Source organism: Geotrypetes seraphini, chromosome 19, assembly GCF_902459505.1.
Source record: "Geotrypetes seraphini chromosome 19, aGeoSer1.1, whole genome shotgun sequence".
Classification (NCBI taxonomy): Eukaryota; Metazoa; Chordata; class Amphibia; order Gymnophiona; family Dermophiidae; genus Geotrypetes; species Geotrypetes seraphini.
This window is the reverse complement of record NC_047102.1, coordinates 8,079,774-8,094,741: the sequence shown is the minus strand read 5'-3', so window position 1 is coordinate 8,094,741 and position 14,968 is coordinate 8,079,774. Positions and strand designations below refer to the sequence as shown.

The window sequence follows — 14,968 nt, the reverse complement described above, 5'->3', positions numbered from 1 at the left end:
GCCTTTGCTGCACCAATTGTTTCCAAAATCTGCACAGTAAGGACTAGTCCTTTGGCCAGTGCAGAAACGTTTTGTAAAGCAGATAGAAACATAGAAACATGATGGCAGATGAAGGCCAATGAATATGCATTGAAAGCAGTGCATGCACATAGATCTAATGCTTATGCATTGGGGAAATCCTGAAAACCCGACTGGAATACGGCTCTCGAGGACCGGGAGTTCCCTTCCCCTGCTCTAGAAGTTGTTGCTTGCGGCGGTCAACAATGTGTTCCTCACAACCCCCGTCGGCTCTCCCTCCGATGTCACTTCCTTTGCGCGGCACCCGGAAGTGATGTCATACATAGCCACAGATAGACATCCAGAAAATGGGAGGGATTTGAGGCAGACAAAACCTCATACATTCAGCAAGGAAATTCAGAAACTCAGCATATAAATTGTAAGTCCAAGTGCCATCGGGTAAATAACAGATATAATTATAAACATAACCTTCCCCCCTTTTATGAAGCCACATTAGGCTTTTTTATCGCCGGCCGTGATGGTAAAAACGCCAACACTCATAGAATACCGACTTGAACTGAAAGCAAGCATTAGTCTGTGAGCCAACACGTTTTGCTTTTCAACCAAAGCTCGCAGACTATACTTGTTTTCGGTTCAAGCCGGTATTCGTTTATTTGTTTGTCACCGAAGGCTTTCCAGATTGCCAAAACTGGGATTCTAGTCGGGACCTTAGCTTTGTTGTCAAGTCAAGTACACCTACTGGGACTTTTTATGCTAATAAATGTGACGGTTGGTTGTTTTAAGACATCTCGGGTGCCTTTTTTTGTTTAAGTGCATGGAATGATGGAATCTCCAAGGTTTGAAGGATCTGATCGCCTCTGTTGTTAGCCTGAAAATCAGAGATTCCCAAACCTGTCTGGGGGAAACCCCAGCCAGTCATGTTTTCAGGATATCCACAATGAATATGCATGAGCTAGATTTGCATACCATGGAGGTGGCATATGCAAACTCAACACGATTCGTGTTTTGGCCCAACGGCCTGCGTAATAAAATTGAAACAGACATTAGAAAACATATATTAGGAGGATAAAGAAAAAAATGAACAATAAAAAATATATATACCAGAACCTAATAAAAAAAACAATTATATTATGAGTAAATGTATAAAATTTCTAGATCAAACAGTTAAATAAAATGCGAAGAGAAAGACCAAAACCTATAAACTAGAAAAACCAAAATATGTAATAAATAAACCTATGGGCTCCTTTTACAAAGGTGCGTTCGGGCCGTAACGCACGGAATAGCACGCGCTAAATTGCCACACATGCTAGACCTTAATGCCAGCATTGAGCTGGCGTTATTGTGCATGCGCTAAAAACCCTAGCGCACCTTAGTAAAAGGAGCCCTATGTTATATATTATATATAATGGCTGTTCTGATTTTTATTATACACGTTTTATATGTATCTTTATTCTGTTTCTTTAGATTTTAGCTCATTAGGTCTAATTAGAATATGTATGCTTGTGTTTTATATTTATAGACTTCTGCAACAAGAGATGAGGAATTGGAAGCAGCCGTCCAGCAAGGGAAGGGCAGGAGTATGGAAAGCTTCTGCTGATACAGCGCTGGACCACCAGAATTAAAAATAGGTAACGCAGGGGGGGGGCCCTGCCTGCCTGTCTGCCACTAGGCCTGCCTGACCTGTGCCCTGTCCTGGCCTACCACTAGGCCACCAGAGGGAGGACAGGGTACACCATTTGGTTCAGAATTTTTTTTTTCTTGGTTTTTCCTCCTCTACAGGTGGGTGCGTCTTATGGTCAGGTGCATCTTATAGAGCAAAAAAAATACAGTAGATTAGATTTGGTATAATTGCTAATGTGCTTAGTCTGTTTTCTGGTTATACTCTAAATGCCACTTTACCCTGGCTTTTTGTCTGGTGGGGCTGAGCAGCCCAGAAAAACTTTGTAGGTTTTTTTCCCAAGTTTTTCTTTTCTTTCCAGAGTTGATGTCATCAAGGGTATGCACTGTGCAAAGGATTGTGAATTGTGCATAAAGAGGACGTGCTTTTTTCCAGGTAGATCCTGCATGCATGATCCATCGCACATGTGTAACCGATCACACATGTGTTAATAGGACAAGATGTGCATTTTTTTTTTTTACTAACAGTGTGCCCTCTTTTGGATATTTGCCTTGATATAAGGGACTGTCTCTTGTATTTGTACAGCACTGTGTTTGTGTAACAATACGATAGAAATGATATGTAATAGCAGCTGAACTAGGGCTACCAGACGTCCGGATTTCCCCAGACGGATCCAGGAAGTGATGTCAGAAGTAGAACCGATGCAGGCGCAACAATAGGTTAGGGTCGCTGCTCACCTCTAGGAATGTTACAGAGGTACAGGGAAAGGAAGCGGCACACACGTGTGGCAGTGGGGGCGGGGAAGCAGTGGGGGGGGGGCCAGTGAGTAGGACAGGTGCCATGCCCCATCAAGATGGTGCTCAGGGCGAACTGCCCCCCCCCCTTCCTTTCCTACGCCACTGCACGGTTGTTACATTTTCTGTAATATTACAACCGTGTCTGGTATTGAAGAATGATAGTATTAACTTTGATTTCCCATTAATTCAATAGGTCAAGACAAAAAAAAAAAATTTCCAAAAGATGTGAGAAATAGCTGCCACACGATGTATTTCACTAAACTGGGGGGGGGGGAGATACAGAATCAGTTATTACAAAGCTTTAATTTCCACTGGGCTGTGCAGAGCAAAGTTGCTGATGTTATCAGAGCCTTTGAAACGGGGCTGACAGCCTTGGCGGGAATGTTGATTTCCTTGTTGTCAGTCAAAAAAACGGGTATTAGCGCCGATGTGGTATCTCAGCAATATAATGACTTCCTGACGTGACATTGCCGGGGGTGGTGACAGGTCAGCAAAGCGAAATTTCTTTTATGAAACACACAACAGCTCTTGTGAACTTTAAAAAAAATGTCTTCAATAACTGGGGGATAAAAAAAAAAAAAAGAATTCCCCTAGGCCTTAAGTAATAAACATTTGACATTTCACGTGGACCCCCTAATGACATAAGATGACATTTTTCTGTTCTTTGTTGCAAAACTGGGCTCTCTCCGGGTTCAGGAGGGTCGAGGGTTTGCACTGCGTGGGAATTTTCCACCGGCATTTGCAAACGGTGGCGGGAGATGTGACGTTATTGAACGTTCAGTGGCAAGGGACAGGCAGCCCCATAGGCAGGAGCGCTAGCGAAGGACTCCTGTGTAACTCAGAACTACTTTGTAGGAACCCTGGGGGCAGGTCAGAGAGAGAGAAGCTTTAGCCTTTTCCCACGGATGGGGGATGACTCTGGGATGTCCTAGGAGGTCATCATCTTCGGGAGCCATTTGAGGCAGCCATAAGGGCTGCGTGCTTAGAGGAGCTCCAGGAAGGGGAAAAAGTCTCTCAGAGCCTTGAGAGGACTCAGGAGGATCCCCAGAGAGTGAAAATTATAGGTCCTGGATCATTGTGTCGCCTATCGGTATTTTCTGGGACACGAGTTTCTCAGTTTTTCTGCAGCTGGAGATGTTTCCAGGCAGTGAGTGCACAAGGAGCCAGTGTTTAACTTATTCTTCCCTACCCCCACTATTTCCCTCTCTTCTCCAGAATATGTAACTTTCCCTCCCCTTCCCCTCATATCCTCACTTTCATGTTAGTCAATTATGTCTTTAATGTTTACTCACCACATTTTATATTTTAAATATTATCTTTGCTTTTCTTTTTATAAATTGTACTGTGAACCGGCCAGATACTTGGTGATGGTCGGTATATTAAAAAGTTAATAAACTTGATAAACTTGATTCTGGTTTAGGGTTACCATCCCATTCTGCCCCAGCCCCGCCCCTTCAACCTGTTCACGTCCAGATTTCCCCCGACATGGCCTGGCCTCCGGACAGCTTTTCAAAACCCAGGGGCGGAACAGGGCGAGGTCATGCGTCCTCTTTTACCAGATGGAAAATCTGCTAACCCTAATTTTTCGGGATCTGACCAGCGCACCAGTCGGTCTCTTTATTATTCCTCATGGTAGATCTAGTAGACTGCCTGCCTTCTGGTTTTCTCGCTATAGATTGTCCATCCAAATAACTATTATTTTATTGAGAAATAGACATCATATTTTTTTTTAACATTGCAGCTGGCCTTTAAAAAAAAAAAAGGCTGGTCAAGACATCCGAATGGAATCTTAAATGGTTAATTCCAACCCCCTACTTGCTTTGGTTCTAGAACTACTGTATATTTCAGAAAGAGCACAATGACTGGCCTCAGTTTGTCATCCAGACCTGGGAGGGTATAAAACAGAGCACTGGAAAGCGTCTGTCAACAAGAAGAATTACATTTCATCAGACCGCATAGCTTGGCGATGCCAGCGCCACAGAACTCCTGTCTTCCCGAGATCAATTTGAAGGTCTTTCATCCCACTGCTCACCACTCGGATGAGTTAATCTAGTCTACGTGGCAGGGGCTGCAAGGATGCTGAGGCCCGGGGGGCTGTTTGGATGGATGTGGATGGCCAGCTGGCCCGCAGATTTCAGCAACAGGTTGTCTAGAAGCTTTTTTCAGCTGAATAGAAGCCATGTCCTTGGCATCCTCTGTAATCCTTCCGGAAAACACATGGAAGAGTGGGGGGGGGGTTTCTGCGACGCCTTTATTGGGTTCATAGACAACGGCGCGAAAGACAAAAGCGTGCACCGACAATTGAGCGCAGTGTGCGCCGCTGCACCGCACTAAATTACAGTTTTTAGGGGCTCCATCGGGGGTTTTTGTTGGGGAACCCCCCCAGTTTACTTGATAGACATCGCACCGGCGTTATGGGAGGTTTGGGGGGTTGTAACCCTCCACATTTTACTGTAAACTTAACTTTTTTCCCTAAAAACAGTTTAGTTTTCAGTAAAATGTGGGGGGTTACAACCCTCCACACCCCCCACAATGTCTATTAAGTAAAGTGGGGGGTTCCCCCCCACACCCCCCCGTTGGAGCGCTAAAAACAGTAATTTAGAGCGGCGCGGCAGCGTGCGCTGCGCTCAATTGTCTGGGCGCGCCTTTGTCCCGGTGCGCTTTTGACCTGACACCCCTTTATTGTCATACGAAGCTCATTGCAGTTTGCCATTTGTTCTTACGAGGAAAGATTCATGGCCACTTAAACCACACCGAGCAGGCCGAAATGCAGAGGTATTTAATTGGGCAATACTGGGAAGGTGTGGCTTGCTGGTAGAGCTGCTGCTTCTGCACCCAGAACGTGCGAAATCAAATCCCAGTGCTGCTCCTTGTGACCCTGGGCAAGTCACTTAATCCTCGAGTGCCCACTGCTTTGAATGTCAGTGTCCTGTGGCCAACCCAGGTCACATGTACCTGGCAGAAACCCAAAGAGTAGCAACATTCCAGAGCTGAGATTGTGATGTCATAATGCCTCTAACCCACCAATGCCTAAGAGCCAGCCTCAGCAGTGATGTCACAATAGCTTCATTGTCCTATACTTGGCTCAAATAAGAATAGCCATACTGGGTCAGACCGACAGCATCCTGTTTCCAACAGTGGCCAATCCAGGTCCCAAGTACCTGGCAGAAACCCAAAGAGCAGCAACATTCCAGAGCTGAGATTGTGATGTCATAATGCCTCTAACCCACCAATGCCTAAGAGCCAACCTCAGCAGTGATGTCACAATGGCTGGATTGTTCTATACTCAGCTAACATAAGAATTGCCGTACTAGACAGACTGAAGGTGTGGCTCACTGGGAGAGCTGCTGCCTCTGCACCCAAAAGCTAGTGAGTTCAAATCCCAGTGCTGCCCCTTGTGACCCTGGGCAAGTCACTTAATCCTCCAGTGCCCACCGTTTTAAATGCCAAAGCCACATAAAGGCAGTGTACAAGTCTCCACCCCCCTTTCCCAATAACTGCCATGATGGAATTCACATTTAGAGCTGCATTCTGTATAGGTCGCCCAGTCTCAGAAGCCACCTAAGTAGCTTTTGAGAATCGCACACGGGCGTCCTCTATAGAATCACGTCTGTCCTACACCTAAGCCTGCCTAATACCACAATGCTCTAACCGGCGTCCATGTCACAGGCGCCGGTTAGAGAATGGCTGAGCTTATCGCAGCAAGGGATCTCCCTGCCGTGATAACTTTAGCAGAAACCCGTCCTTCCCGCGAAGACTACCGGCAGGAGGAATGCCCAGTCCCTCTTGACGGAACCCCCACCCATCCCGAACATCATATAACTCAATTTTATTGGAATAAATATTTGGCCGCAGCTTTATTATCTATGTTAACATTATCTCCACGTACAATACAATCCATGTCCAAAACCAACAACCCCCCAATGCATATTTCACCCCTCCCCCCCCAGGAAGTTATTCGGTGTCGAAACTAGCTCTCGTTAAGTCTTTAAACTTATAACATACCCCCCAAACATGACCCTCAGTGACGCCAGGCCATGCTTCCTCTTGCAGCGCTGTTGCCTACGAGTGTTACAATTATTTATTGATTAACTGCTCATTTCCCAGCTCCAACTGGGTCAAACCCCATTTTCCGCCACAAGCGGTGACAGCCTTGAGCTTGTCACCACTTCCCCCCCACCCCCCACCCCAAATAAGCTGCGGCCAACAGCTTTACAACAATTCTCCAACAAATAAAATTGGCCAAACCTATGCCTGAACCCCATCACCTCAAAAACTTCCCCCAATCCTTTTTCTTTCTTACTTCCTCTTATAAACTTGTCAATCCTTATTCTACAGCCCCTTAACATCATCTCATGTATTCCCCTCACCCTCTGCTCCCCCCCCCACCCTCACCATTTCACCCCACCACCATCCAATAAATAATACTAGTAGGCGACCTTAGCTCAGCTAATGTTATATCACACCGGATGAATCTGGTGGTCTTCTTAACTGCTATGTCTACGCTAAGTCCTGCGGTGTTATCCCCATAGAAGGCTTTGTGAACCATGCAAGCTATCTTGTATTCTATTTTTCTCTTCACATGAGATTTGACTGCCAAGAAAATGGCTGGCAGTAAGTATACATGAGCTCATTTTTTCTTAACACGCACTAATGGAAACATTCATACAGAAAAAAGAAAAAGGTCTTTGTTACGGCTGTGGACAAAAGGCCTAGTTGCATAAGAAAAGCCAGTACACAGGCACTCAAGGCCACATTTCTTTACCACAGCTTAAAAAAGGAACCGTAAGATTGTAAATATATTTAGCCGTTAGGGGAAATGAGTATAAACTGAACTTTATCAATCTAATTAACTTCAATTTTCCTGTACCACATTTCAGCCGTACTTCTCGCTCTTTCAAATAGAAGATGAGTGACAGTGAAACGCAATAGTTAAAGCACCTCACCAGCTGACTTTCATCAACTCCCTGATCAGCCCTGTGTTTAAAGTTCTATTATAAGCTCTCTGGGGCTGGGACATTGTCACCACTAAAATTATCCTGTCCAAAGCTAATCATACAGATAGTTGAAAGAACAAATGTTTGCTCAGAACGAATCACGAGCATAAATCTTTCCAGTATCTTGTCGGGGTTTTTTTTTTGTTTTTTCTTTGAGTTTCCAATCTAGTACTGTAGCTCTGATTCTCTGAGGGATAATGCTATATTGTGTAATTTTTCCCCAAGCTTTGCCCATCACAGTTTACTGTTCTTTAGAGGGCTGAAGTCGAAGGTGCTTTCTTTCTATTTCACACCGCAGCCCAGAGATTTTACTTGTTCCTTGAGTGAATTTATTACAAGTTCAAGAGCAAAGACATAAAAAAAAAAAAAGTGAGATCACATCTCATTGTAAAAAATCTAACACAGAAAGCAAGTTGGCCTAATGTTACAAGCCTACTGTGACCAGGCAAAGCCATTTCCCAACTGAAAAGTGGAGGTGGAAACAAGTTTCTGTTAGAAAACGGAACGGAGTGTGAAAAAGCTGGAAATGTGAAGGACCAGAAGAGCTGAGCTGGAACTAAGCTGCGAGTTACGCGTCCCAGCTAATGTCTTTCAAGGCTGCACCTTTCAAATAGCGAGGACGAATGGTCAAACCGAATGATAGCATGGCAAGTTCAGTGAGCGACAAAAACAAACTCTAAAGAAAGGCAACGGGATCTTCTTTATGGGGAAGGGAGCATCCCCCCCCCCAATTCTATACATGGCGCTCGAAATTGTGAATGCAAATTTGGGTGCGCGTCCAATTCGTGTGTGGAATTGGCTGCTAGCAATCAATTGTTGTATTAATTGGCAACAAATTGAATTTCTCATCAGCCGCCATTCCCCCGTGCTGAATGTGGCCACTCCTCTTTGGCTCTCACCACATGCAGGACACAAGATCGAGGTCTGCAAAATAGTCCTGCATAAAATGGCTTAAATGCGATAAATAAAGTGAGCACCTGCCTTTCTCTATAAAATAGTCTTCAATCAGGCACTTACCTAGCACCAAGCTCCTGGTTCCCCCTTGTACTCCTGCAATAAATTATTTCTAGAGAACTACCAGACGTATGCAGCGCTGTACAGAGTCCCAAAGAAGACAGTCCCTGCTCCAAAGAGCTTACAATCTAAACAGCCAAGACAGACAAACAGGATGTCATGGATATAGTTAAGGGGAAGGGTTAATCTGCTGGCTGGGTTGGAGGGCAGAGAGGAGTACAGGACAATCGAGCCATTGTGACATCACTGATGAGGTTGGTTCTTATTGGTGGAATGAGGCATTATGACATCATAAACTCTTCACATTACTATTACTACTACTATGAATTATTTCTATAGTGCTACTAGATGCACGCAGCACTCTATAGAGTCACAAAGAAGACAGTCCCTGCACCAAAGAGCTTACAATCTAAACAGACAAGACAGACAAATAGGATATCATGGATATAGTTAAGGGGAAGGGTTAATCCGCTGGCTGGGTTGGAGAGCAGAGGGGAGTACAGGACAATCAAGCCATTGTGACATCACTGAGGAGGTTGGCTCTTATTGGTGGAATGAGGCATTATGACATCAGAGGAGTAGGGTTAAGGATTGAAGGGGAGATATGATAAGTCTCGTTTAAATATAATATGTGCACGAGTGGAGTCTCTTTCATTTGAAAGGAAACTCTACAATGAGAGGGCATAGGATGAAGTTAAGAGGTGATAAGCTCCGGAGTAATCTGAGGAAATACTTTTTTAAGGAAAGAGTGGTAGATGTGTGGAACAGTCTCCCAAAGAGGTGGTGGAGGCAGAGACTGTGTCTGAATTCAAGAGGGCCTGGGATAGGCACGTGGGATCTCTCGGAGAGAGGAAGAGATAATGGTTACTGCAGATGGACAGACTAGATGGGCCGTTTGACGTTTATCTGCCGTCCTGTTCCTGTTGCACTTTCAGCCTTCCCACTAAGGCCTCTGATAGCAGTGATGAGCCAAGCAAGAGCATTTTAAAAAGTTATTGAAGACATATTTTGAATTGTCTTTCAACCTGCAGCCTAGAGGGGTCTGGAAGATTTATTAGTGGACTGAGAAACACACACACAGAAAGATGGAAAAATACAAAATGTGATAAATTTTGGGGGTTTTTTCTCTTTCTTTTTAGGTAAAAATGGTATAGCTCTTTTCAGTCTTGAACTGGCGTTCTTTTCTTAATTGCCTGACATTGTAATATATTGTAAACCGCCTGTATCCTGATGGGCCTGGATGGTATATCAATTTTTAAATAAACTGTACGAGTCTCACCTGGCTTTGCTCCATGGCGTGAACCAGCGCAACTCCCAGTAATTTCCAGCATTTGCCAATGCCATTTTGGGTCTGATGAGAAGAATTTTCCTGGGGGAGGGGGAGAAACAAAGGGAAATCATCCTCAGGGTTCACCGAGGTCACACGCCATCGTAATCGCTCCGAGGTGTTCAAAGAGGGTTCAGTGATGAAAGAGGAATCTGAAATGGGGATTTAAGAAGTTTAAACTGTAAAATCCAAATTTAGGGAGAAGACGAGAGGACCCACCTGTTTAAGAAAATCACTCTGCAGTTATAGCGCACGTTCTTATGCAGCACTGGCCTGAGAGAGGAGACAGGGCACACTTTTAGAGTTTCCACAATTTCACAGAAATGAGATCTAAAGTCTACAGAATCCCCCCTTCCCAATATATAACATTAGCGAGTCCTTTTACTAAGATGCGGTAGCCTTTTTAGCGCACGGTAAAAATGAGCAGGCGCTAAATGTTAAAGCATGCTAACGCGTCCATTCTATCCTAGGGGCGCATTAGCACGCCTTAACATTTATTGCGAGCTAAAATTAGCTACCGCGCCTTAGTAAAAAGACCCCTAGGGTTTTCTCTTTTACCGTCGCTCGGTAACGGTTCAACCACTAGGCAAACTAAGCGTTCACCTAGGGCGTCCTGCTGTAATGCTGTGGGAATCCCGCGGGAGTCCTGCGGTAATACTGTGGGAATCCCCCGGGTGTCCTGCGGGAATTCTGTGGGAATCTCGCGGGTGTCCTGTGGTAGTCCTGCGGGAATTCCGTGGGACGTCCCATGTCTAGCCTACGGGACTCCCATGTCAGCCTTAGTAAAAGAGGGGGTTTATAAGTTAATTACCTGAACAGAAAACAAAAAAAGGGTTCCAACACAAGGAAAACAGCAGCGCAAACACAAAAGAAACTGTGGAATTGATGATCCTGTCAGAAGGAATTGCTGCTTTTTATGGGGGCGGGCGGGGATTGTGGTAATTACTTGGGGACGGGTGGGGACGGAGAGGATCCTGGCAGGGACAGGTGGGGATGGAGAGGATCCTGGCAGGGACGGGCGGGGATGGGTGAGATTTCTGTCCCCGCGCAACTCTAGTGGACACCTGGAATGCACTTCCAGAAGAGGTGGCAGAGCAGAGTACGATTTTGGGTTTCAAAATGGGATTGGACGAGTTCCTGAAGGAAAATGGGATTGATTAGAGGGTTACTATACAGTACAAAATGCTTTAGAGTAATAGATCACTTACAGGTCATTGACCTGGGGGGCCGCCGCGGGAGCGGACTGCTGGACATGATGGATCTATGGTCTGACTCGGCAGAGGGGTTTTTAGTCTGCTTTTAAACAAGGGAAGGGGCTTGGAGGACAACTCAGGTAATTTATTCCAGGCGTAGGGAACAGCTAGATGTCTGGAATTGGCAGTGGAGGAGAAGGGTGCAGCTAAGAGCGGCAGATCTGAGCAACGGAGATCTCTGGGACGGGTATAAGGAGAGAGAAGAGAGGAGAGATATTGAGGGACAGCAGAATGAACAGTAGGTCAGCAATTACTCTGTATATTAGTTAAATGTGGCTCCCAGGAGAATCTCATGCTATTGACTGTGTTTTAAACTGAAGAGTCCTTATTCAGCAGGTGCACAAAGTGTAGAGGTTTCACAAATGATGCCCTGATTTTTTCTCAATGTGAAAGGGGGGACAACAAAGGGAAAAAAACAATTCACATTAACAACGGGGCCTCTCTTATGTCATGATGTCCCAGGTAATTTGCACTGGAACATTCCAGAAGGTCCTGTAGCAGATCATAAGACATTTGATTAGTTAGATGCCTGCTGACCTCTCTCTAAAAACAAAAAAAACCTCTGTGGAGATGGTGATGTTCAAGATGCAGGCTTTATTAAAAGTACAATTCAATAAGCCACATAAAATATATCTAGGACCCCAAATGCTGGGCCCTATGGACCCAACAAGGTCCGTGTTTCGACGATGCTGTCTTCCTCAGGGGTCCCTAAAGGTCCTGATACAAGAGCTCATGAGGGACCCCTGAGGAAGACAGCATTGTCGTGGATCCTAGATATATTTTAAGTGGCTTATTCAATTGTACTTTTAATAAAGCCTGCATTTTGAAAATCACCATCTCCACAGAGGTTTTTTTTGTTTTTGCCAGATTCCTTTTTTGTGGAGTTCTAAGGGTTAATCTTTCGATTGCGCTTTTGGACCGCTCTCTTTCCCACCAAACTATTTAAATAATACTGTTTTCAGCACACTCTGACAGAAAAACAAGGCCTGAATACATTCTCCTGGACTTAAAAAACTTACAGTAGGCTGCAGATCTAATACACAGGCACAGTTTTTAGCAGCTTATCTCCAGGATTCTGCTGATACCATATTTGTCATGAAGTTAAATGGTGTTGGGTACATGATAGAAAGCCAGGCCAGCTCACCCTCCATCCAATTGCCTAAGAGGGCTAATTTTTCCTAGATCAGATTCCGAATCAAGCTCAACTGCTACAGAAAGCACTTTGAGCCAAGCCCTATATCAAGTGAAAAACAATTAGAAGATTTTCACTTGATATTCTCCTGTGGTTTTCTTCCTGCAAACTGGAAACTGGCAAATCCAATTAGCCTTTATTGTGCTGAGTTACTGAAATGTCACAAATCTCACAAAAGGTAAATATTGATTTGCAAAAACCAGCTTGCAGTTAGAATCTAATAGTATAAAAGTCATAAAGCATCCCAGGGTTTTATACTGGAGAGAAAGAAATCTGTAATCTAGCCACACTGGCTGTACAGTTACACTCTTTAAGATCTTCACGTAACAGCCAAGATGGCGTCGAAGTAAGATGCGGCATCAGACTGTCTCTGCGCTTGGTTATTTCTTTCAGCTAGATTTTATTCCCTTTAAATAAAATTCATGCCCAAACTCCAGAGAAATCTACGGGGTACCTTTCCCCTCCACCAGGCCCCCACCTCCAAGGTCTAGTAAGTCTCCCCAGACCTACCTGTCTGCCTGGTGGTCCAGCAGGGGGTCTTCGGGGGCATAGCCCCCTTGTTCCCGTCACCTCGCAACTGCCTTCCAAAATAGTTCCATTCATTTTGCAATGGCACGATGAAGTGTAAGTCTGAGAACCTAGAAATGGACTGTGAGGCCAATCTAGAATTCTCATCTAAACTAGAGAATGACAAGGGGACAATTTTTTTCCCATCCCTACAAGAATTCATTTTCTCATCCTATCATTATGGGTGCACTGCCTTCATTATATGCAAATCTGTCTCATGCATATTTATTATGGATGTCCTGAAAACCTGATGCATGCACTGCCTTCATTATATGCAAATCTGTCTCATGCATATTCATTATGGGTGTCCTGAAAACCTGATGCATGCACTGCCTTCATTATATGCAAATCTATCTCATGCATATTCATTATGGGTGTCCTGAAAACCTGATGCATGCACTGCCTTCATTATATGCAAATCTGTCTCATGCATATTCATTATGGGTGTCCTGAAAACCTGATGCATGCACTGCCTTCATTATATGCAAATCTGTCTCATGCATATTCATTATGGGTGTCCTGAAAACCTGATGCATGCACTGTCTTCATTATATGCAAATCTGTCTCATGCATATTCATTATGGGTGTCCTGAAAACCTGATGCATGCATTGCCCTCATTATATGCAAATCTGTCTCATGCATATTCATTCTGAAAACCTGGCTTGCTGGGTGTGTCCCGAGGACTGGGTTGAGACCCCTCTGCTCTACACACACACAGCCCGTTTTACATCTCCCCTTGTCACTTTGTGACATATTAATGCTTTAGAGAGGGTGTCAACATTTAAGCACCAAGAATGCACATACAGTGAAAGAATATTGGCATATGCATGTTTGCGTGTGCACTTATGTGTGAAAATGCCTATATTTCGACTATGCGCTGTTCTACAAAATGCGTCTAAACGTGATGGCGTGCAGTTTGTAGGTTGGTATGCACATGAGCAGAGTCTGGGCAGACCGTGGATACCATTCCCTCTAAGCTGAGCGGGGAGTTTTCCAAAACTACATTGCTGCCAGTCGGGGGGGGAGGAGGGGTGGTGGCGGCATTTCAGCATTGCGCTTTCAGTCATTAAAGACAGGCAAGTTCCCTAGAGTCCTGCAGAGTTTGCCTTGCCCTCACTATTGAACATCTGATAATGAAACAGCACCCACCACTGGTGGGACTAAAGGTGGAGGACTCCCGCACAGCTTAGAGATTTCGGATTTGTCGGTACTTGGAGGGCCTCTGAAAAAAATAGTTAATGTCTTATTAATGAAATGACAATTTTGCACGAGGTAAAACGCTTTATAGTTTATAAATCTTTCCTTTTGGCTAACTCTTAATAATAATGTTGTCATTTGTAGCTAAAGAGACATAGGATCAAGAAACTGTTTTATTTTGCTTTTGTGATTATGATAAACATACCGAGGGCCTCAAAATAGTACTTGGAGGGCCGCATGTGGCCCCCGGGCTGCGAGTTTGAGACCACTGGCTTAGAGGATACAGTGATTGTAGGTAGGGCCCACTGATTCACATGCAAATGATAGAATATTAGAATTTATGTACATATTTTAGCAAGTTAGATCATGCCTAAATTATACATGCAAATTTACATCGTAATGCTAATATTCAAAAGAGAAAGGTAAGCTCTTACCAGTGGCGAAATAAGGGGGGCGAGGTGCGGTCCGCCCCAGGCACTGTCTTGGTGGGGGGGCCAACACCCCTCTTACTCTCCGCCTCCCTGCTCCTTTCCCACTCCTCCCACCACCACAAGCGCACCTTCACTTCCCCCCACCATACCTCTATCTCTTTGCCGGCTAAGTCTTAATAATAACGTCATTTGTAGCTAAAGAGACATATGATCAAGAAGCTGTTTTATTTTGCTCTTGTGATTATGATAAACATACCGAGAGTCTGCATGTGGTCCCCGGGCTGCAAGTTTGAGACCACTGGCTTAGAGGATACAATGAAAAAAAGAAATGTTACTGTACTCTAGTGCTTTGTGAAACCTGTTTTTCATCTAGCTCTAATCGGAAAGTCAATCTGAAGCTCCCATGCCATGAGGGCAAAAATTATTGTAATCTACAAGTTGCAGAAAGACCTACTTTGACAAAGAGCAAGGACTGGTTTTATTATCTGGAAAGTGCGTCTAGATATCCTGTGAGTCTTTATGACTTCGGCGCGTTATAAATGGTCTAATCGCGCAC

The 14,968-nt window shown here is 44.5% G+C and overlaps 2 protein-coding genes across 2 annotated transcripts in view; both read left to right on the top strand.

Annotated features, from left to right (window-relative positions):
- The first annotated feature begins 1,538 nt into the window (after positions 1-1,538).
- Positions 1,539-14,968, top strand: part of TRAF6 (TNF receptor associated factor 6) — a 333,270-nt gene continuing 319,840 nt past the window's right edge. Inside the window, exon 1 of the mRNA XM_033927928.1 lies at positions 1,539-1,646. The gene's annotated coding sequence lies outside the window, so the exon portion shown is untranslated. The remainder of the gene's footprint in view (positions 1,647-14,968) is intronic.
- The window catches only part of RAG2 (recombination activating 2), a 167,257-nt gene continuing 153,837 nt past the window's right edge, over positions 1,549-14,968 (top strand). Inside the window, exon 1 of the mRNA XM_033927934.1 lies at positions 1,549-1,646. The gene's annotated coding sequence lies outside the window, so the exon portion shown is untranslated. The remainder of the gene's footprint in view (positions 1,647-14,968) is intronic.